This window comes from Trematomus bernacchii, unplaced genomic scaffold (genome assembly GCF_902827165.1).
Source record: "Trematomus bernacchii unplaced genomic scaffold, fTreBer1.1, whole genome shotgun sequence".
Classification (NCBI taxonomy): Eukaryota; Metazoa; Chordata; class Actinopteri; order Perciformes; family Nototheniidae; genus Trematomus; species Trematomus bernacchii.
Window position 1 is genome coordinate 586063 of NW_022987546.1, and position 23809 is coordinate 609871.

The following is a 23809-nucleotide window of genomic DNA, read 5'->3' on the forward strand; positions in this document are numbered from 1 at the left end:
TCGAGTGCCGCCGAAGGACTGTTCCAATCTCGAGCATACTTGGAATTCCACCGAGGCCGCGTCCTTGGTTTGGGGGAAATTTCGAGGCTGCACATGGGTAGACTTCGCGTCCTTAAAATCCCCACAATGCTTTGCGCATGGACCAATTTCCCCAAATCTGTGGCGGAAGATGTAAAGCGGGGCCTCTCATATGACGCACACCTGCACACTTGCTAGCCTGTTCCACTCTTCGTTTTCCGAATGCCAGGAAGTATTCTTGCCTTGCTTCTGAAGCAAGATGCTCGGCTCGGCTGTGCTACCAAGCCAGCATCCTCGCGATTGAGAAACGGCCTGTCGTGAGGACAAGAACTCCCATACTATTTGGGCTGGGTGGCGCTCTATAGCTTAGGGCCAATAGGAGACCTTGATGCATTCTTTCCCCTCCTCCTCATTAGCATTCTGTGCAACTAGTGTGACTAGTGCGCATTTGGGACCCACTGGTACTACTAGTGAACATGTTAAGCCTCACTAGTTCACTCGTGGAATTTAAATGTATCTCACTAGTTAACTAGTAAGGTCAAAAGAGGCATCAACTAGTTAACTAGTGAAACTTTGCCTTTACTAGTTAACTAGTGAGTGATTCTGGGTGCTACTAGTTAACTAGTGCAGAAAAATGTATGCCACTAGTTAACTAGTTTTGCTTCTTTTTTGTAACTAGTTAACATGTCAGAGCTTTTGCAGCGCACTAGTAACTAGTAACTAGTAACTTGTAAGACTTTTAGTGTCACTAGTACGGTCAGAGGGCCACTAGTTCATCAAAAAGCTTACATGTTGGTACTTTGGCTCTACTAGTGCTGCTCCTGGCGTCACTAGTAAGGCTTATGTGGTAACTAGTCGGACAAAAGTGCCACTAGTTGCTGAAAAAGAGTGACTAGTATAATGTTTCATTGAACTAGTAAAGCAGAGTGCCAAACTAGTGTGACCATATATCTATCAAGTGAAATCAAAGAGGCAGCTGCCGTCTGATATCAAGGATATGGAATAAATACTCAAATGGCTTGCCATACAAACAGGCTAACCAAACACTCAGTTGCTGTGTGTGTGTAGGCGGGGGGGGGGGGGGGGGGGGGGGGGGGTCTGTGTGGGTTTGGTGGTGGTATGTGAATGAGTGTGTGTGCGTCAGTGTGTGCTGAAAGCTGTGTCCTGGCTGTGATTTGGACGACTGAAGGTGCTGACAGGCTTGTGTTGTTTCATGGTCCTGCTGGGGGCTGTGGGGGCAGGCCGGGGTACAGACGTCCCTGCCTGCCCCCCCCTTCTTTCTCCATCATGGCCGAGTGGGTTAAATATAGATTATATTGGTGTGGGATATCTTCTATAAAGATGACCAATATTATTACACTAACAATGGATAAAATAACTTAGTGATGTGTGAATAGTGTCGCCCTTTTCTCATATTAACTCTGGACAACTCCATGATTGTCCATGTCAGACGCATTCTCACATATTGGAAATACTGCGTTTGGTTTTGCAGACATGACACTGGACATGACACAGTTATAATGAAGCCGGTTCGTAATTGGGTCATTACCAGCTAAGTCTCCTGCCGTTCCTTGAATTTGTCTAAAGATTCAAAGCATCGGCTCTTCCAGACCAATGACACATTTTGTTCCCAAAGTTCTTCCTGAGTTCTTCAGGCTCTTCCAGACCAAAGTTATTTTCGCCATTTTTTACAGAAGCTCCCAACTCTCGTCGTCTCTTCAGCTTCATGTTAAAGACCCTTTTTCTTTATCCTCAGATTATCCTCACATCTGTTTCAGAGGCCCAATTAGATATCATTTGCGTAATTTCTTATTTTGGTCTCGATCAATACAATAATGAAATTTGAATTTGATGAAGGATTTATTTTCCTTCCAGTTCTGCGCCAGTGTAGTAACATGGCCACTTGCTCAGAGTATGGTCTCCTAATCCCATGCAGCTTTATTTACTTCTCTATCTAACATTAAACAGACCATTCTCAATCAGCTCAGAGTTGCAATGCACAAGAGAAAGGGCATAACCTGGTATGGTCATCAGACTACTAGTGTTTCTTGCCCTATCTGACTATCTGAAGTAAAGTCTTGTTATGACAAGTAGGTCCAATTGAAGCAAATAACATTTAGTGTATATTCATCTTACAAATGGGGGCAACAGGTTAGAAAAAAGGGTATGGGACAAATTACCTATTATTATATTAATATTAATATATATTATTATATCTTTAAAGTCATGTTAAGTTGTTTAATTTTCTGTTGGGTAGTTTTTCTTTTTGTCTTTTTTGCATTTTTGCGTGCTATCTGATCAATCTTCAGCAGCAGGGTCGAGGAACCATCATATCAGAAGGTAATGATGCCTTTACCTACCTTTTCTCATATAAATGTCCAACGACGAACCAATACATATTTGTGCTATTGTTATCTGAGGTATCCTGCCCTGTGATCCTGAAAGTATATTACCCATTGTCCTGCCTGTCATGTTCATGTCTCACTGAAGGTTGTTAGACATTGTAAAAGTCAAAGTCATTTCCACTTTTTACAGTGTGATGATGAAAAGGGAACTCAAACCGTATTGACTGCTGTGCGGACGTGTTCTGTGAGGGTTTATTTAATGGAAAAAAAGACAGATGTGAAGCGACATTTACATGGAAAAGGTGGACATCTGATCTCAGTGGTAACCTGACTGACCTGTGTGTTCGGTGTGTGTGTATGTGTGTGTGTTTTTGTCAGTAAGAGCAACCCGGCCAGGGAGATGGCCAACAGTCTTTCCATGTCTGCCATATCCTGTTATGAGGAAGATGAGTACAATAGGAACACACTGAAATGTACCGTACACATTCATGACACTTTGATTAACTTTTTGCATTGTGAGATAACATACAAAGTCTATGCAAAGAAGCAAATAGATGCAAATTCATGGCTGGAATGAGGCAAATAGACACAATTCAGTGGCGCTGTGTTGCAAAGCCAATTGGCTCTCTCTGTCATTGATGGCCTGATGTTATTAAAGCAGCAGGAGGAAAAAATAGCCAAATGTGAGCAGCCAGAGCTCTGTGATAGTTCCTATTTGCACAGAAATGGGATAAATATCCACGTGTATAAACCATAGACTGCCCATGGAATATAAAACAATGGTGCTTTCGTATTTACACAACTATGCTTAGGTAAAGTTTGGCTAGATAGTTGTTTTGTTTTAAGTGTCATTGTTGTACCTTGATGGAATCTTATTTAGGTTTAATGAACAACGGTAATGGAAAATCAACGGACTAATCATTCAATTGGAAACAATTCTTATTGAAGATGCTAAAGTGTGCCTCATTTACATAAGCAGAGCGGCACCTCAGGGGCTTCAAGCATGTTGTGTTTCTTTTCATGACAATACCTTTATTTTTAGCAATTTTTTCATCATTTAAAAAAATATTTACTGTCACAGATTGATCAACTTTTTGGTGCTTGTTCATTAGAGACTAAATAAATTCCTACTGCACAGAGATATATCTGCTGGTGAACCTCTAGTCATAAATTGTGCACTCGTTTTAAGCGAGCTGTCATCGCATGCTGTCATCCACAACTGTCCTGGAGTCAGCGCTGGACTGGAAGTATGGAAAAAAGAAAATAGAGGAAAGAGAAATGAGGACGATGACAGATGTTGAGAACATCACAGCTGACTCATGAGAGGAGATGGACGAGCCAAAAACTGACATTTGTCTCTGATTTAGATCAGCACTCCCCTCCTCCTCATTAATTTCCCTTCATTCCATTTTCATTCATCATATTCCAGTGAGAGAGCAAAACAATTGCTTAACTGAAGGTCGCCTTATTATCCCACTCATGAGTTTTATTTTGCTTGTCTATTTCTCAATTCTTCCTCTCAGCCCTTGGAGAGAGCACTGGCTGATATAGGCAATATGCTAATTATAGCTAAGCCATTGTGGCCAAGGACGTCTGCCACAATAAACACTTAACAGCATGACATGGGCACGCACGCACACACACGCACACACACACACACACACACACACACACACACACACACACACACACACACACACACACACACACACACACACACACACACACACACACACACACACACACACACACACAGGCTATCGCAGCAGAGATACTTGGCGGTGTTGTTTGATAAAGGAGATAGTGGCTCTTAGAAAAGCTAAACTCAGCCAGTCATCCATTCAGCTTAAGTGTGTGTGTGCTGTGTATGTGTATGTGTATGTGTGTGTGACTGATACAATCCATATTGATTGCTAATAAAGTTGTATTTCTTTATGGATCCCTGTGTGCTAGCTGTTGCTTGTGAATTGGCAGTACGTAAGGCGAGATTCAAATTCAAAATCATGCATCCTTAAAAATGTTCCTTGTTCACTACAGACTTTGGACTAATTAAGAACAGTTAATACTTTCAAGTAAAGGATATAAATAACTATTAGGTATTTGCTTGGTTTATATGTAGGTTGTGAACGAGGTGACATTATAGTGAAGTCTGTTTCTGTTTGGAATGCAGCCCAGGAGTCTGGGAGGCCATCTGGATTGAAGATTGACCTGTACTTACAAATGATCTACAGCCTTCTAACACACACAAAAAACACAAACACACACACACACACACACACACACACACACACACACACACACACACACACACACACACACACACACACACACACACACACACACACACACACACACACACACACACACAGCAATTGTTGACCATAAAGGCTTGCATTTTGTATTACTAAATTGTTTTAATAGTGCATGTTCTACTTATTGTACCAGGGTTAATTTGTTTTGGTTAAGGCCAGAAGGTTAAGGTTCAGAACTATGTACCTACATACATAATTAGTAAAATTACCATAATGTTTCAATTATACAAATATAAATTAACACTTCTTTCACGATCACACTCCCCTGCTGGTAAACATTAGACGACAGCTGAAAAGCACAAGTTAAATGGCATTCATTCTACAACCAACTTCTATTGATATTTAATCCTACAGGGCTAGACTACGTGTAAACAAGTTAATGTTAATTTGGAAGCACAACATCCTCTCTTTGTCTGCAAAGTCAATTTAATGTATGTGGTTAAATGTCACAATTTGACGGAAATTCATGCAGTGTCTTTTTTTCAGTAGTATTATATTATACCTGAAAAACGTTATTGAACTTTGTCAGTTTCTTTTATCCAAATAATATTGTTTAGTTTTGTTTATTGTTCTTTCAGGGGATATCGTTTTTACTAGTTTCAGTTTATTGTTTTACTGCTGATTTACATTTTCGTTAAATAGATACCTGTCTTGCAAAGAGGAACACAAATCAGATTTTAAGTAACATACACAAATGTAAAGCACACTTGACTTTTAAAGGTCTGATTGTGAATTCCATGTCTAGTCACAGCATGTTCTGTACAGACACTGTTGATTCCATTATTGTAAAAGTCATAGCTATCATATATGGCCATGATGTATGATTTTTGTATGTACAGTGGGATGAAGAGAGGCGATGCATTGCATACAAAGGATTTAAACCTTTGGAATTGTGAGAACATGGCGGACGAAGGCTTGACACTTGATTGTCATTTGCTTGCATAGAGATTAGGGTGTGGGTAAAGAAAGTTACATCGTATAATGTCGGACTTTTTTTGCCGTCCGTGAGGAAAAGAAATGGGGCTCAGAGCCTCAGAATACTGAAATCTGTATTTTTAAATCTTTTTTTCCTTCTAATTTGTTATTCTTTTCTAAATAACACACTGTTATTTACTCAACAATAACACACAATTATCCTTGTTTTTATTTATTTGTTTAATTCTATAATCTCGGGCTTTTTTGCCGTCCGTCAGAAACTGAATTTCAAAATAAAATAACCGGAAACAGATACACACCCAGTGAACTGATTACCCAAGATCCTCAGCTATGGTTGAAACTCGGTGATTGGATGTTTTAGCCGCAATGCACGTTGGGATATGGTGTATATGCGATATGAAATCCGAAAAACATTTATAAAGAAAAAGAAAATAATACTTTATTCCGAGTGTGCTTGCTTTTCTCTTTGGAAGTCATCACATAACAGCATTGTAACACACGGTTCGGCTGCATTAAATATTACACATCTGCCGTAGTTCTTTATTTATAGAGCCCTGATTAGAAGACCTCTGGACAAACTGGAAGAACTGCCACCGAAACTGAATACGTGACGTGGATCATAAATATATCAGCAATTAAACAACATCTTACATTTCTTTTCACACAATATGTCTCCTTGTAGTATCAACATTAATTCGGCTGACTTTTATATTTGATCCAATTGGTAGATCGGTTATATTTACACCATAACGGTGCACAGCTGATAGACAGGGACTTGTAGTTTTTAAAGATATTACTGATTTTCTTTGAATATAAGAATGTAAATACTGAGTTGAGAGAATAGTCAGGGGTTTTGGGTGATGGGAGACACATCTATGGAATCAGGATTTCAATAGCTTACCGTTAAATGACGGATATACCTTTCTGTCTGTTTTACAAATCAGATATTAATGTGTAGAAGTAAAACATGTGAAATAATATAGCAATATCCTGTAAAATTATGTTAAAACATGAATAAAACTACACATCTTCAGATGTTATACATACATACATAAGTGTCCTACACTAATAATACAAATATATTATGGCATTGTATGCTGTGTGTACCTTGTGTGCACCGCCTAGTGGTTAAAGCACGTTATTGAATAATTGTTTTAATATGTTATATTTGATGAAAAGAATATTAAGAGTACATACTTTCATAGGGGGAAAGTAGAAGGTCAATGATAGAAATATAGAATATAAAAAATCAAGAAGATACTGTAAGTGATCTCTACAATAAAACAGTTTAGTGCCAGATGTACAAAGATATTAATATGAGGATGTGCAAAACAGAAAAACTAATGAACCTTTATTTAAACATTAAAGAATACTTTAGGTTAAGGTCTTCGTTTAAATAAGAAAAAAGCTTTGGGGGTATCTACAGATAAATATTAAGCCTGACAAAGTACTTAACGTCTAATATATGGCTTTCCTGCCTATGTTGAAGCACTTATTTTAACTGATATACATATGAATTATACTCTTATGTATGTAGATAGTATAAGAAATGTGCCGTATTTCGTTCCTTGTGAGTGCTGTTTGACGCTCGGCGTAACCTTGGCGCACTGCCACTCCAACATCCAATCCCAGAGCTTGAAGATTAATCACGGGGTTTGTCAAGCAAAAGGGACTGTAGTCCCAAACGATAGCTGAGGATTATGGGTAGTGTAGTGTCTTCGGCCATCCTAAACTCCGAAATGTTTTTCGGATTTCATATCGCATTAACACCATATCCCAACGTGCATTGTAGCTAAAACATCCAATCGCCGAGTTTAAACCATAGCTGAGGATCTTGGGTAATCAGTTCAGTGGGTGTGTATCGCAACGATGCTCGAAATGTCCCATATAGGCCTACGTCTGTTTCCTGTTACTTTATTTTGAAATTCAGTTCCTGACGGATGGCAAAAAATCCCGAGATTATACGATTTAAAATAAAAACAATAATCGTGGCTTGATATTGAGTAAGAACATGTTTTTATGAACCACACAGCTTCCGGTCTTCCGAGACCTGACCCGACAAAAAGACGTGTTGCAGGCACGAAACATACTACCAATAGAAATACATTGCTTTTAAAATCGTTCTGTGTGACACAAAAAAAAGGGGGAAATCGTGTTGGTGAATACGAATCAATAGATTAAATGTTGTGACTATAACACGAAATGCCGTGAGACTGGGTTGGAGTTATCAGAGAAACCAGACAAGAAAACGTTAGCTGCAGCAAAAGATCTTTGGAGAAACACTGATGTTTAAAGTGAAACTGCTTTATTAGGTATTTTTACCAATTGTAATCACTATATCTGTCTGTTTTGGACAGTAGAAGACCCCTTCGGATAATTCTGCTCCCATAAAACCTCATGAACGATGAGTGGAATCCTTACTGTGAGAAGAACATTTTTGAATGAGACCCCTAGTGGCAGAAATTTACATTTGTGCCTTTACACATTGGCTATAATGTCAGGAAACCACTGTCACATATCCAATATTTTCTTGTATTGGCTCAGTTGAGTTTAATAACAGGCTAGCAGTTCCCCCTGCTTCCAGCTAAGCTAAGCAAAAGCTGGCTGTATGTCCATATTTGTTAGTCAGATATCAGAGTGGTATCAACCTTTTGATCAACATCTTGACAAGAGAGTAAGTGCATTTCCCAAACCTATTCCTTCAAAGTCTTGATGAAAGGATACACAAAAAACATGAGTTCAGGTGGAATTAACTTAAACTGTGACTTTTGAAGTTCTACAAAAGCCCAAAGACTAACCAAGTAATTAAATACAATCTAATGACCTGTGCTAACATCCAGACATCAAGCAGCAGCAAATGACTGGAATGCCACTAGTGTGGGTCAACAGCAGGTCAAAGGTCACAACATCACAGGGAGGATGAGGAGAAGATGAGAAGAACATGGAGAGATAAAGAGATGACTGAGGAGGTAAATGAGAGAAACAGACGAGTGTGGCACACAAGGGGAGGACGACACACTTCATTAACATAGCTGAGCAGCACTCTTGCTTTAATTTCCATGTGTGTGCTTCTAGGGTCCTCACTCTTTGTTTCTAGCTACATGTTTTTGTTTGTAGTGTTGTTGCCCGCTAATGTAATGTGATGCATGTGTGTGCGTGAGTGACAGTGATTGAGAGAGAGACTAACAGACACTAAGCAGCTAACTAAACAACAGCAGAAGGACAAAGCTGAGTAAAAGTGAAGTTCTGCCCTACGCATAGCAACATGGAGAAAGTAAAGAAACCAGATGGAGAGCACACACACACACACACACACACACACACACACACACACACACACACACACACACACACACACACACACACACACACACACACACACACACACACACACACACACACACACACACACACACACACACAGTTTAATGGATGAACTGAGGATGGCCATTTGAGGAGTATCAGGCCTAAACCAGATACTGCTACATTTAAATACACACTAAGTTAAAATGTGCAACCTTTCATATTTTATCTTGATTTAACATGTATTTTTTCTTGAGAATTCTTTAAAGAACAATTGCAAAAACAACATTACTGACTGGTGGAGACGTACAGAACTCAATATAGTTCCGACGTACACTATATTACATATATTGATATATACATATATATAAATATCAACATAAAAAATGAAATACAATAGGATGAAATAATAGTCTAACATAGTGCATTGTTACTGGAAGTTCAATTTGTGTAACTACACTATGTTCAATGGGGAAACGGTTCAAATTAACAGAGGTTTTATGTGTGTTTATGGTGGAATAAATTAAATAAAAGATAATAATAACAATATTCATAATAAAGTCATACATATTATTGAAAAAAAACAAGGGAGGGGGGAGTATTGAAAAAAGTGTCATAGGAGAGTCAGCTTTTGTATGGAGGGATTTAGTGCTGTTTATTTCATAGTTAAAGTGTGTGATAGCGGCACTAATGTGGCAGTAATTGGAGGTTGTTTCATCGGGGAGAATATGTATGTGTGCGCATGTAGGTCTATGAATAGTTGTTTTTTCATGAAATGGGCCAAACATCTGTGAAGTGAACACGTTTGGTTGTTTTGAATGCGTTTTGTCTCTCTGAACGACTCCATTTTAGTTAGTTATTTTGGAGAAGTGCATGGGAGACTGCCCTGAGAAGAGAAGGATTGTAGGAAACGAGCGAAGCTGTGAGCGTGTGTATTTGTGTGTATGGTTTACGCCTGAGTGGTCATTTCAGTAGACACTGGCACTTTACATCCCCACCACATACGGGACGCTCGGCCAGACAGACCTGTCATTTCTAAACATAAACTTAGCAGTATTCAATATAGGCCGTGTGTAGGAATGGAGCTGTGACACGGGGTGTGTGTGTATGTGTGCGCCTTTGGCAGTCTGTTCAGTTTCAAGGACAGGTTAAACACTGCTTTCTTTTTATAGCACCAGCAATTCAGCCAGTGTGTGTGTTTGTGTGGGTGTGGGTGTGTCTGTATGTGTCTGTGTGATAGTGAGATACTTAGTAAATGAGTGAACAAAATTGTGTGATTGTGAAAACCAAGTGTAGAAATACATTACTATCAGTTCTGTGATGGTAAGAACATTTGGAGGGAAAATCTAGTGTGTGTGTGTGTGTGTGTGTGTGTGTGTGTGTGTGTGTGTGTGTGTGTGTGTGTGTGTGTGTGTGTGTGTGTGTGTGTGTGTGTGTGTGTGTGTGTGTGTGTGTGTGTGTGTGTGTGTGTGTGTGTGTGTGTGTGTGTGTGTGTGTGTGTGCGTGCGTACATGTGTGTGTGTAAGCATGTGTAGTCCTGCATGGCCTTGGGCCTTTCAGCACTGCTTTGTGCCCTGCTGTCAGTGCAGTCATAAAAGCGCATGAATTAGGCTGTGTGTGTATGTGCTCGGAAACACACACACACACACACACACACACACACACACACACACACACACACACACACACACACACACACACACACACACACACACACACAAGCGGCAAAACTGTGGCGCGCTTACACTGTAGGTGCGCCGCGTTTGGGGGTGCGGGTGCTAGTGGAGCCTCGCAGATGGGGGTGTTGAGCTAACGTTTTCTGCAGTTTGTGTTTCCCCTGAAAAACGTGATGTAGTTATTTAAGCGTAAGTTAACTTAACGTTATCTCACAAGTTGAGAGAGTTAAGTTTTGTTTAAAAGGACCCACCGTGACACGGGTGTCACATGAACTTTAAATGTTCTGGAAAGTTCCTTATACAGCTTTAGCCTTTATTTTATCTCATGAAGTCCCTAAGTGACACACACTGAACAGTCTGGTGGGTCATGGTCCAGGACATGTAATTTTGTGTTCCCATAACAACATGTCCAAGATGTCCATGTGCCAGACTAACACATGACATAACGAGCTACATTTCAAAAGCTTTTTTTTTGTTGCTAAAGTATTGATCAAATTGATATGAAACAAATGAGACAAACATTGCTGTGACACTGGTGTCACATTGGGACTTTAACCCTAAACTTTCACAGTAAACCCAAAGTGACATATATGCACAATTAGAAATATTATTATGATCTGCTCAGTTAATTTAGCTGATTCAATTATATTGAGTTAATATGTTCTTATTCTTCAATTCAAAGAATGTTCAAACTAATTTAAACCAAAAAATCATCCTCATTAATGAAGTTAAAACTTCTTATTTTACCATTAAAGCCCAATGTGACATATATGTCACATTTCAGATATTTGACACTAGGGGGGGGGTTTCTTGTCAGAATTGTGTTCTAGGTGGTCTATTTAGTCTAAATTATGTTCCCCTTAATTTTCCCAAAAGTAGATCCGGGTTCTTATGGGTTAAAATCGTCAATGTAATGCACGTTAGAGGTTTTGTGTTGAACATGAAGTTAGCTAACTGTAGCTCACTCTACCAAAGGTTAGCATGTTAAGCTGTACTTTATGTGGCAGCTCGCTTAATACAAAGAGGGTGCTTCATTGTAAACTTTTCTTACAAATGTGTGTTAATCTACCTGAAATTGTAGGGACAGTTTTTTTCTACTCAATGATACAGACCATTGTTGAGGAGACGCAAAACACACTGTAAATGAGTTGGGTCCGACATACTTTGAGTAATGTTACTTTGCTGCTAAAAAATGAAACATTATGAGGACATCACCAAAGTGTGTGAGTCTGTCAGGAGATTTGATCTGTTTTTAATAGAATCAGAGGGATGAAACCCTCTTTAATGGTCACACATGCAGAGCACAGAGCACACACAGTGAAATGTGGCCTCTGCATTTAACCCAGTACTAGGAGCAGTGGGCAGCTATTGCACAGCGATGGGAGTGAGGGGGGAAGGGGGGTGTCCGGTGCCTTGCTCAAGGGCACCACAAGTCCACACTCCATATTTTAGGTCTGGTCGGGGACTTGAACCGGCAACCCTACAGCTCCCAGTCCAAGCTCTACTGACTGAGCCACTGCAGTTCTCTGCTTGTCGTACAGGGCCTATACACACTGCTCTGGTATTAATTAAAAATATAATTGTAAAATGTAAGTCTCCCGCTCTTGTCATCGTTCAGGCTTTGCATTTGAACTCCTATGACTGGTTGCGGACTTGAAGGGAACGACTTCCTGGCCTTCCTGACATCCAGGAAAAAGGTGAGATTCTAATCCATTTCAATGCCAAAAGCAAGTTATTGTTTTTTACTTTTTTTAATATGATTTTTTGGGGAATTTCAGTTTTATTGGACAGTAGAGATCTACTGGAAACAGTGGAGAGGGAGGAGATGATATGCAGCAAAAGGCCCAGAGGATGGTTGCTGCTCCATGTGGAACGTGTTCTATCAGGTAAAGCACTTTGGTACCCAGTTATTTATGGTATTGAGTTTGAATGTAGCCTTTGGAAGGTATTTTCCAACAGTGCATTGTAAAGATGGAAGAAACAGGCTCAAGGCTTAACAGGTTAAAGCTTGACATGATTTGGTCTTTTACTTAAGAGGATGTTTGTCTTCCTGTGTTGTCTTATTTCCTTATATTTCTTTCAGATGTAACGTCTACCAATGGTTGTACATGACATAGACCTCCTCCACCTCTTTGCTGTCAACCCTTCTGATCAGAGCCTTTCCTAAATAGTGGTAAGTTGTTTTACAGTTCAGTGTACGTTAATTTAGCAACTTAATGCTTTACTGCTGATGAATAAACCCTATATTGCTAGTGATTTTATTAAAACTATGATTTGCAATCTTTTTGATTCTAATTACAATAATCCTTTTGTTATAATTGTAAAACACATCTTAACATCCATCAGCAATCAATAAAACAAATCATCCAACACAAAATAGAAGAAATCTGGACCTATTCTATTTATTTTTATACAACAGCATCTATTGGGACTGCTCATTGATGTCATCAAGAGCCATTGAGTCTACCTTTTGTAGTCGGCCTCTCAGAATGTATATAATTTCTTTGTCTCTTAACATTCCTATAATAATTAGTTTTTTTATTGTTGATATTGTGTTGTTCTTTATTTTTGTTGAGAGAATCACTTTGCAATTGTGTAAGTGCTATATCAATAGTTATACTAATATTATTGTTGTTACCATCATTACTATTATTAAAAATGTTTTCTTTGTTTTCTTTATTCATCACTGCAGAAAGCATCATGCCAACCCACATCAAACACCTGATCAAGAACTTGTGAATCTTCAGGCAGAAAAGATGAAAACACCTGTTCAAAGTTCCAGTTTCCTGTACATGGAACCATGCCTGTCCTCTGTTCCACATCTCTTCAGTCTGTTCTGGACCCTGTGACTTTGTTCCACATGTCTTCAGTCAGTTCTGGACCCTGTGACTTTGTTCCACATGTCTTCAGTCAGTTCTGGACCCTATGACTCGGACACTAGTTCTACCAAGGCTCATTAGAGGTAAGAGTGGTAGGAGAGGAGTGGAGTTATCTTTTTATTTAGGTTGTAAGTCGACAAAGGTGATCAAGGGCTGATAATGATCCGATTAATTTGATATTGATTGTCTGCCAATACCGAATCCTGATCCGATTCTTCTATTTCCCAGATAATACAGCTGCACCGTGTAGAGTAGCTCTATTTGTTTTTGCCATTGTAATTCACCATAAGCAATTGTTGACTGTAACGTCTATGCCAACCAACTGTCATTTATAATGTATTATACTTTAACGGTCAAGTTCTGGCAACCACAGCAGCTCAAATGTTAACGTAAATGTCAAGTTTTCTTTTTACAGTGTACTTATATCTGTACATTTATTTTCAGTTTGCTACAAGAAGTGGCTTCAACAGACAGAAATGCAGGCCAGATTGGGAAAGGCTGGACGCTACACAACGGGAAACATTATGGACATGAACATGAACAAGGAAAAACAAAAAACACTTTCTTTGTTGTCTTTTTCTTATCATACATAGTGTTACTGTTTTTGTTACCATTTAAATATTGAATTCTATTTATTACTTTTATTTTAAATCAAATGCACCTGATTTGCAGGTTGGTTGTTATGTATAATTATTGTATTGTTACTGTGTATTTTATTATATTAACTAGCTATTTATTGCTATTTATTAAATTAAAATAGTGTTATGAACACTATACAATGTCTTTATTTTGGTAGACACCAGAATACATGACACAATGAATCTTTGTAATATATTTATGTTCTCTGATTTAAATAATCATACCAGTATTTAAACAATGTATGCTGGTCACCTGGAATCCTGGTAAGCTTCCAGCATGGTATATTTAATACTATTATTAAGCTGGTGATAGATGGATGCTGGTGACCAGCCCAGCATACCAGCATACTATGCTGGTCTATGCTAGTTTTTCTTAGCTGGCCAGGATGGCTGGTTTAGCTGGTTTAGCTGGTGCACCAGCCAAAACCCCTCTAAACCAGCCAACCATTCCAGCCTAATATCTACTGGCTGGTCAATTTAGCTGGTTGACCAGCCTGACCAGCTAAATTGGTCTAAGCTGGTTTTTTTCAGCTGGGTTGGTGATTAGTTGATACCTTTTTCAAGTTCCTCAACCTGTTCTGCACAGCTAAAAGGAAATGGTCCCTTTTTCGGTGTGTAATATTCACGTTCTGTGTGAAAGTATTCGTAACAAAACAACGGATGGATAGATGTGTGATTATTGCATGAAACACAAAAGGCCTGGTCGGAATATACACATCCAAAAAGTAATATTTTAAATAATACCTGTGCCGTGTAGGTGTGGACCATGCCTAAGCTAAGTTAGCTAACAGGTAACTAGCATCCGTTCATTGGTAAACTTGGTTACTCTGTAGCAGCTGTACCTGTGGTTCAGGAGTTTTATATGACTGATTTTACGAATACCAATTCTACAAAGCACAGTTATCACGAAGAGAGATACTGTAGCTATTTACGACTTTCTTCTGAACAATTCCAATATGTATCTCAACTAGCATAATAGCTAAGATAATGTTGTCATAGCCTAGCTAGAAGTGATTTGCATAGTTACATTCATTTGTTTTTTCGTGTTAGAGAAATAGCCTTGCTAAACTATTCTGCAAGCCAGCTGATCATTATAATAATTATAACATTGTTCAAAACATATGATATAATAATAATTAGGTCTGAATGATTTGAAAAGGAATGTCTTACACCTGTGTTTGTCTGACATTCCAAAAACGCCTACTGAGAAAATAGGACAATGATTATTCATTCTTTTGTACTTTTAGTTTTTTGCTGAACAAGTAAAGATGAAATATTAAGATCAGGTTGTCATTTTATTTTATGGTCCGGAAAACTAAGTTGGCATTAACATCAGCAAATATTTGTTACTGCAACCATGGACTATTTTTACCAAATGTCATGACACTGGCAGCTCTCTAGTTAAATTATAACTGGCCTCAGCGACTTCTGTTTCATATTAACCTAGCTTATAATGACCCGGTACTGTTTACAGGTTTTTATTCACATAAAAAGCCACACCTGTCCTCCCCATCCCCCACTGCTAGACCTCTCTAAGTTTTCATGTCAGTTTGGAAAAACACGACTGGCTCAGGGCTCTGCTATGTCTGGAATGAGAGAAATGGCTTGTCAGTCAACTGAGTCACTGCACCCGTTTCCTTGGGCATTAAACAAACTGCCCCTTTAATTAACCCTTTAGGCCCAGGCTGTGATGTAACAACTTTTTTGTGGATTCTTTATTGAATGTTTTTCATAGGAGTAGTTTAACGACTGTTTTCATAAAGAGACTTGTGACATGTGGATACAGATCACAGGTTCTTACTGATTAATGGCTGTGTGACACCTACCCTGTGACAGATGCAAGCAGTGTGTGTAATTAAACTGAATAATACAAATCAAACACAGCCAAGCCGCAAGCTGACACATGTACCTTGCAATACACACCCATTGTTCGTATTTCAATAGTTCCTCTTAAAACGCTGCTGTCTGCTCCATGTTTTATCTTGTTGTTCCAGGTCTGGTGTACTGTAAGTAAAGACCTTGGATATTGTCACAGGGATGAAATATGAGCAGATACAGGTATGTTCCTCTTAGGGTGTAAGAGAACACAGTGGTTATTAAGTCTGCATGGTAACAGGATTGAAAAGGACACCCTACATTATCTTTACACTGTCAGTCATTTTATTTCCTGAACCTGGCTTTCAAAGTGGTATTTTTGTTGCCACATGTAATCAAAGGTGTTGGGTAATGGTGAGATGTGGGATACATCATACCTTTTTTCAAATGAATTATTTTAAAGTGTTTTATTTGGCTCTGGCCATTGTGTGTCAAAAAATGGTCCCAGCCTGTTATCCCGAAAAACAAACTGCATTGTTCCCGAAGCCTTTTTGCAACAACAATACTTTCTCCATGCAACAAACAGAAGCATGTGGCTAGATATTGGACCTTGTCAATCATACAATGACTTTGGTAGGTCCCATGCTTTCTAAACTGATCATAAATGATAGCAATGTTGTACTGAACCAGTACAGTTTACCTTTAGGCAAACTGGTGACTTATTACCTAGACACTATACAACTAGTAACAGACTGGAATACTGTCATGTGATTCATCCTTTCAACAAACAATCTTAAATCCAGACTTTAAATAGGTGTCTAGTAATGGGAGTCATGGGAAATATGCATTTAAACTATTTTTAAAATGGGGTTAACTTTTTAGATTTGTCAAGTTTAACATTCCGCTGTCAAATCTAATGGTATAATGACATAATTGGAGTCTGAAATATAAATTGAACTGAGTTTAACAGGCAATTTTTGTAGAAAAAATAGATTAATCTGATCAATGAGGGTAATTTATTTCCTGTGACCCTTTACAGTTTAGTGAACTGACGCTCCTTTTGTGCATTTGGAAGTTTGTTGCATGAAGACTAAACCTGCCCGCATAAACACACTGCCACCTGTAAAACACACAGTTATTCTCAAACCCACACCTTAAACACACTGGCAAACTGGCACTGAACTCTGAGCATAATCACACTCTGAAACTGGCATGAACACACACACACACCCGCACAAACACACACACAGGCATTGTTTGTAGCCAGTGTTCCATGCCAGTGAAAACAATGATGGTTTGTGAGAAAGAGGCGGGAGCCGACCTATCCTTGATATGACAGCAGCACAAGCAAAGGCTATCACATTACTCCTGTGATCATTAACTACTTGTGACCTGTGTGTGTGTGTGTGTGTGTGTGTGTGTGTGTGTGTGTGTGTGTGTGTGTGTGTGTGTGTGTGTGTGTGTGTGTGTGTGTGTGTGTGTGTGTGTGTGTGTGTGTGTGTGTGTGTGTGTGTGTGTGTGTGTGTGTGTGTGTGTGTGTGTGTGTGTGTGTGTGTGTGTGTGTGTGTTGTGTGTGTGTGTGTGTGTGTGTGTGTGTGTGTTTTGTAAATGCATGCATGGTTGTCTCAGTCAATCACTATGTCCCGCTAGGCTTTCTCATGCAACAGGTCCTCACTTGGTGTGTGTGTGTGTGTGTGTGTGTGTGTGTGTGTGTGTGTGTGTGTGTGTGTGTTTTGTAAATGCATGCATGGTTGTCTCAGTCAATCACTATGTCCCGCTAGGCTTTCTCATGCAACAGGTCCTCACTTGGTGTGTGTGTGTGTGTGTGTGTGTGTGTGTGTGTGTGTGTGTGTGTGTGTGTGTGTGTGTGTGTGTGTGTGTGTGTGTGTGTGTGTGTGTGTGTGTGTGTGTGTGTGTGTGGTGTGTGTGTGTGTGTGTGTGTGTGTGTGTGTGTGTGTTTTGTAAATGCATGCATGGTTGTCTCAGTCAATCACTATGTCCCGCTAGGCTTTCTCATGCAACAGGTCCTCACTTGGGGTGTGTGTGTGTGTGTGTGTGTGTGTGTGTGTGTGTGTGTGTGTGTGTGTGTGTGTGTGTGTGTTTTGTAAATGCATGCATGGTTGTCTCAGTCAATCACTATGTCCCGCTAGGCTTTCTCATGCAACAGGTCCTCACTTGGTGTGTGTGTGTGTGTGTGTGTGTGTGTGTGTGTGTGTGTGTGTGTGTGTGTGTGTGTGTGTGTGTGTGTGTGTGTGTGTGTGTGTGTGTGTGTGTGTGTGTGTGTGTTTTGTAAATGCATGCATGGTTGTCTCAGTCAATCACTATGTCCCGCTAGGCTTTCTCATGCAACAGGTCCTCACTTGGTGTGTGTGTGTGTGTGTGTGTGTGTGTGTGTGTGTGTGTGTGTGTGTGTGTGTGTGTGTGTGTGTGTGTGTGTGTGTGTGTGTGTGTGTGTGTGTGTGTGTGTGTGTGTGTGTGTGTGGGTGTGTGGGTGTGTGGGTGTGTATGTTGATGGGTTGTGGATATCCAGTTTTCTTTACAATGGCGGGGTATTAAAAATGTGTTAATATTTACTTGTGCTAATGTTTATATGGTGTCCAATCGCTTTTGACGTAGAGGTCACTCACACATTTCAAATACTTAACATCAGGGTTCAAGGAGCTGTTTGGGAAATAAATAAATCCCATTGTAAGGCCCATAGTTAATCACTGTCATATCAATTTAAATTGATTGAAATCCCCTCTCCCTTAAAATGATGAATCACATACTAGGAGAACATGGCTTGGCAAGCTCACTGTATCAACACAGTTATCACCCAACCTAGAAAAATGTGAAGACCAGGAATGTTGTTTTAAACCTTATGAAAACACTGCTGTCCTTCTTTAAATCTGATAAATGCCTATATAAGTGCAGTCCATTCAACATGAAAAAGCAAAAACGTGTTGTAATTGTAGAGAATAGGAGGTCAGAGTTAGGCTGTGCGGCAGTCAGTGGCCTTCTGAGTTATCCATGGTGTGACATGCTAACACATGTTGATTGGGTAAGAGGGTCTACAGTATATAGTGTTCCAGGGTTCTGCTGATGATTAATGCTAGGATGCAGTTGGGTTAACTGTACAGTAAACCAATACTCAATGCTAGCAACATTCAATTAGTAACTTTTCACCAAGCTAGCAGTGTTAGTTCTACAGATAACAATATTGGTCAGTCTGTTAACCACTTTGATCCTGACTTAAATATTTTAGAAAATACTAGAGGAATTTTTTTGAATTTCTACTCTAGCTTCACCATCCGGCATTTCTTGAACTATGGATTGCCACAGAAGTAAATTAAGGATATATTGTTGAAGCTTTGGTAAACCCTGAACCCTTCATCTTCCATAATCACCATGCAGGTTGAAGTTCTCATTTCTCCAATACTTAATAATATACCTGCAGAACTAATGGTAATCACTTCAACCTCAGCTGTATTTAGTTTTCTATGCTAATTCAACCCAGTCTCACGGCATTTCGTGTTATAGTCACGACATTTAATCTATTGATTCGTGTTCACCAACACGATTTCCCCCTTTTTTTCGTGTCACACAGAACGATTTTAAAAGCAATGTATTTCTATTGGTAGTATGTTTCGTGCCTGCACCACGTCTTTTTGTCCGGTCGGGTCTTGGAAGACCGGAAGCTGTGGGGTTCATAAAAACATTTTCTTACTCAATATCAAGCCACGATTATTGTTTTCATTTTAAATCGTATAATGTCTGACTTTCTTTGCCGTCCACGAGCAAAAGAAATGGGGCTCAGAGCCTCAGAATACTGAAATCTGTATTTTTTAAATCTTTTTTTCCTTCTAATTTCTTATTCTTTTCTAAATAACACACTGTTATTTACTCAACAATAACACACAATTATCCTTGCTTTTATTTATTTGTTTAATTCTATAATCTCGGGCTTTTTTGCCGTCCGTCAGGAACTGAATTTCAAAATAAAATAACCGGAAACAGATACACACCCACTGAACTGATTACCCAAGATCCTCAGCTATGGTTGAAGCTCGGTGATTGGATTGTTTAGCCGCAATGCACGTTGGGATATAGTGTTTATGAGATATGAAATCCGAAAAACATTTAAAAAAAAGAAAATAATACTTTATTCAGAGTGTGCTTGCTTTTCTCTTTGGAAGTCATCACATAACGGCATTGTAATACACGGTTCGGCTGCATTAAATATTACACATCTGCCGTAGTTCTTTATTTATAGAGCCCTGATGAGAAGACTTCTGGACAAACTGGAAGAACTGCCACCGAAACTGAATACGTGACGTGGATCATAAATATATCAGCAATTAAACAACATCTTCAATTTCTCTTCACACAATACGTCTCCTTGCAGTATCAACAATAATTCGGCTGACTTTTATATTTGATCCAATTGGTAGATAGGTTATATTTACACCATAACGGTGCACAGCTGATAGAAAGGGACTTGCAGTTTTGGCGCACTGCCACTCCAACATCCAATCCCAGAACTTGAAGATTAATCACAGGGTTTGTCAAGCAAAGGGATTGTAGTCCCAAATGATAGCTGAGGATTATGGGTAGTGTAGTGCCTTCGGCCATCCTAAACTCCGAAATGTTTTTCGGATTTCATATCGCATTAACACCATATCCCAACGTGCATTGCGGCTAAAACATCCAATCACAAAGCTTAAACCATAGATGAGGATCTTGGGTAATCAGTTCAGTGGGTGTGTATCGCAATGATGCTCGTGGCTTGATATCGAGTAAGAACATGTTTTTATGAACCACACAGCTTCCGGTCTTCCAAGACCCGATCGGACAAAAAGACGTGGTGCAGGCACGAAACACACTACCAATAGAAATACATTGCTTTTAAAATCGTTCTGTGTGACACGAAAAAAAGGGGAAAATCGTGTTGGTGAACACCAATCAATAGATTAAGACCCCGTTTACACGAGGACGAAACGGGTTGTATCCGCATAGTTTCTCTTGCGTATAGCCCTTTCGTTTACACGAGGCCGTAACAAAACAATAGAAACGGACCCCGCAAACGATAACGGGTCCCAAGGTGGATAGATCTGCTAACGGAACGCTCTGGGGGGTCAACCGGCTCCGTGTAATCGCCTCTATACGATCATTTTCTGATAACGATGAAATAGCCCCGCCTCCCTCTCCCCACGTCTCCCTATCCCCACGTCTCCTGCTCAGAGATCAGCTGCTTGGCTGTCAGAAGAGGGGGAGGAAAAGAGAGGCTCCGTTTATTATTCTTATATTATTATACAGAGTCGTTATCAATTTGTTTTAAAGCTCAATAAACAACAAAGAAGACTTCTGACTGGCACTTTTTTAATTTTGTACGGAAGATTTCAACTTTAACGGACATGTTGACAGGCGAAAAAAAATGTTAACGGAAACTCTGCCGCATGGTTCCCTCGTCCCTTGGAAGAGGCGGAGAGGTGGGTGTTTTTCATCTGCTGGTGGACTACCGGAGAGATATACAGCAGGAGAACACGCCGTCCACCGCGGAGAATAAACAGAAGGGCAACCATGGCAACCATGCTCCGGGGTCTTCTTCGCTGCTTTTGGTGTATTTTGTGGCGGCAGCAGCGCCACTTACAGGCCTGGCATATGTACTACAGCGTTTCCAGCGTTTCCAGCGTTTCCAGCGGTCTCGTGTGAACGGACACGTTAAATGAATCGAATGCGTGTGAACGGAATACTTTTTTGAAAACGCATACGGTGCGTAAACGCAAACGTTCCCGTGTAAATGGGGTCTGAATGTTGTGACTATAACACGAAATGCCGTGAGACTGGGTTGGCTAATTAGCACGTTTTTGCATGCGACTAGCCAACTGATAGGAATACATTAACCCTACTTAACATCAGCATATTAGTTATAGTAACAATGCCAGAATACTTGCATTGGATTTAAATTGTGTGCTTCAAGATAGTTAAATATTAACGTAATTCCTTGAGATACTAGGATGTCATTCCACACTAGTTGGCTAAGTATAATCAATGTGAACTGATTTCAAGGCACACATTTGATCCCATTCCACACATGCACCTATATGATAATGAATAATAACTACTTTCTATTGCTCTTCCATTTGACCACAAGATTGCAAAAACAAGAGCACTCCCCAAGGCCGAATGTTAACAGAAGTGGAAAAATAACGAGCGTATCTGCACTGTGTACGAAATCCAATAAATGCTTATTTCATGGCCTATGCTACACCCTTCCATTAGATGAATTTAAAATCGGGAGGGTAGAGATAGCACGGTAGGTGTTGCATTTGTTACTTTCCATCCACTTACTGATAGTCTTGGAGCAGCATGGGGGAATCTCCATCTGCCTAACTGTGTTTAGTCAAACTTTTTGAGTCAAACACCTGCTCATTCCAGCATATAAAAACGTGCTACATGGCACATAGAAAACTCTGAGTTGCCAAGAGTTCCTGTCTAATTGCAGAGCTCAGGTAAATGAACTATGACAAGTGCAAACCAATCCCTCTCTACCCGTCTGTCTCTCTCAGTGTTTGTCTTTGCTTGGCGTCCATTCAGCTATTACTTAACTGTGCTGGTGAGAACCTGCTGGCTGTTCAAACAGATCGGCATCACAGAGGATTAGAGGCTGACATGGCCTACATACTGAGACACTTTCCTGCAGGTAGCTGTCAGCCTGTCAACCCCCCCCCCCCGCCTCTCCCCCTTCAACCCTAACCCAGATACACACACACACACACACACACACACACACACACACACACACACACACACACACACACACACACACACACACACACACACACACACACACACACACACACATGCTGTATACACACTCATACATGACTGCATAAAGGAATCTGCTCCTGTCATATTTGAGGATCAGGGTGTTACAAAGATAATAAATGGCTGCCAGCGGTGGAACAGGTGACTGTGAAACTTGTCTCAAGGCCATGGATAGACTTTCTATTGTTCTGCCTCACCTTTTTGTGTGAGCCATGACTCATTTCGGATCATTGATTTTATGTAAGTGTTCGCTGTGACTTGCCGGGGTGCCTTTATTTGTTTTCTGGAGAAAGATGCTACTAGAAATAGTTTTATTATTAAAATAAAGTCCAATGAAAATATTAAATTCACCAATGTGTAGGCGTGTTCCTCAATACATTTCTCCTGTCTATTTGTTACAACTGAAAAACAGGTCACCCGCAGTGTTGTGAAACTTTCCAGTCAAGCTTCAGGTGACTTTATTGGGAGTTAAGCTATGCTAGCGACACTGCACTTTTGTTAGCTGTGGCAAGCTATTAATAGATTGAAACTATTTAACATTGTATTAATGAGGATATATCATTCTCATTCTCTGGTTTATGTTTGAATTGTGTGCCTCCAATGTGACTAGAAGCAACTTTAGGATTTCCTAAGCTACAGGGAAATGTAGTTCAATTTGTAGTGATGCACCATGTACTGTTGCTGCATGCTCCCAAACACTGGACATGACTTTATTGTGTCATTTCAGAAAAAGCTCAGGAAATTAACAACTGGCCACTGTAGTTTAATTTAAAAAGTGGTAGGGCTTTTTTGGGGGCAATATTTTCATTGATGGATAAACTCACAATTGTTGCTCCAGTGAGTAATAGCTGCAAAGCTGCAATCCCTACACGCACATGCATGCTATGCATCCATGCAATCACGATAACTCTCAACCTCACTAACCAAGGTTTAGCTGAGAGAACTACAGTGAACATGTTTATGGTAATAAAGGAACATGTTTGTCAGTGCAAAACATAGAAAAACATAGAATATAACCAACTTTATGCTCGTTCATTTGATGAAAACAATATTTGTTTTAAAGGCACAAACGAGAATTTA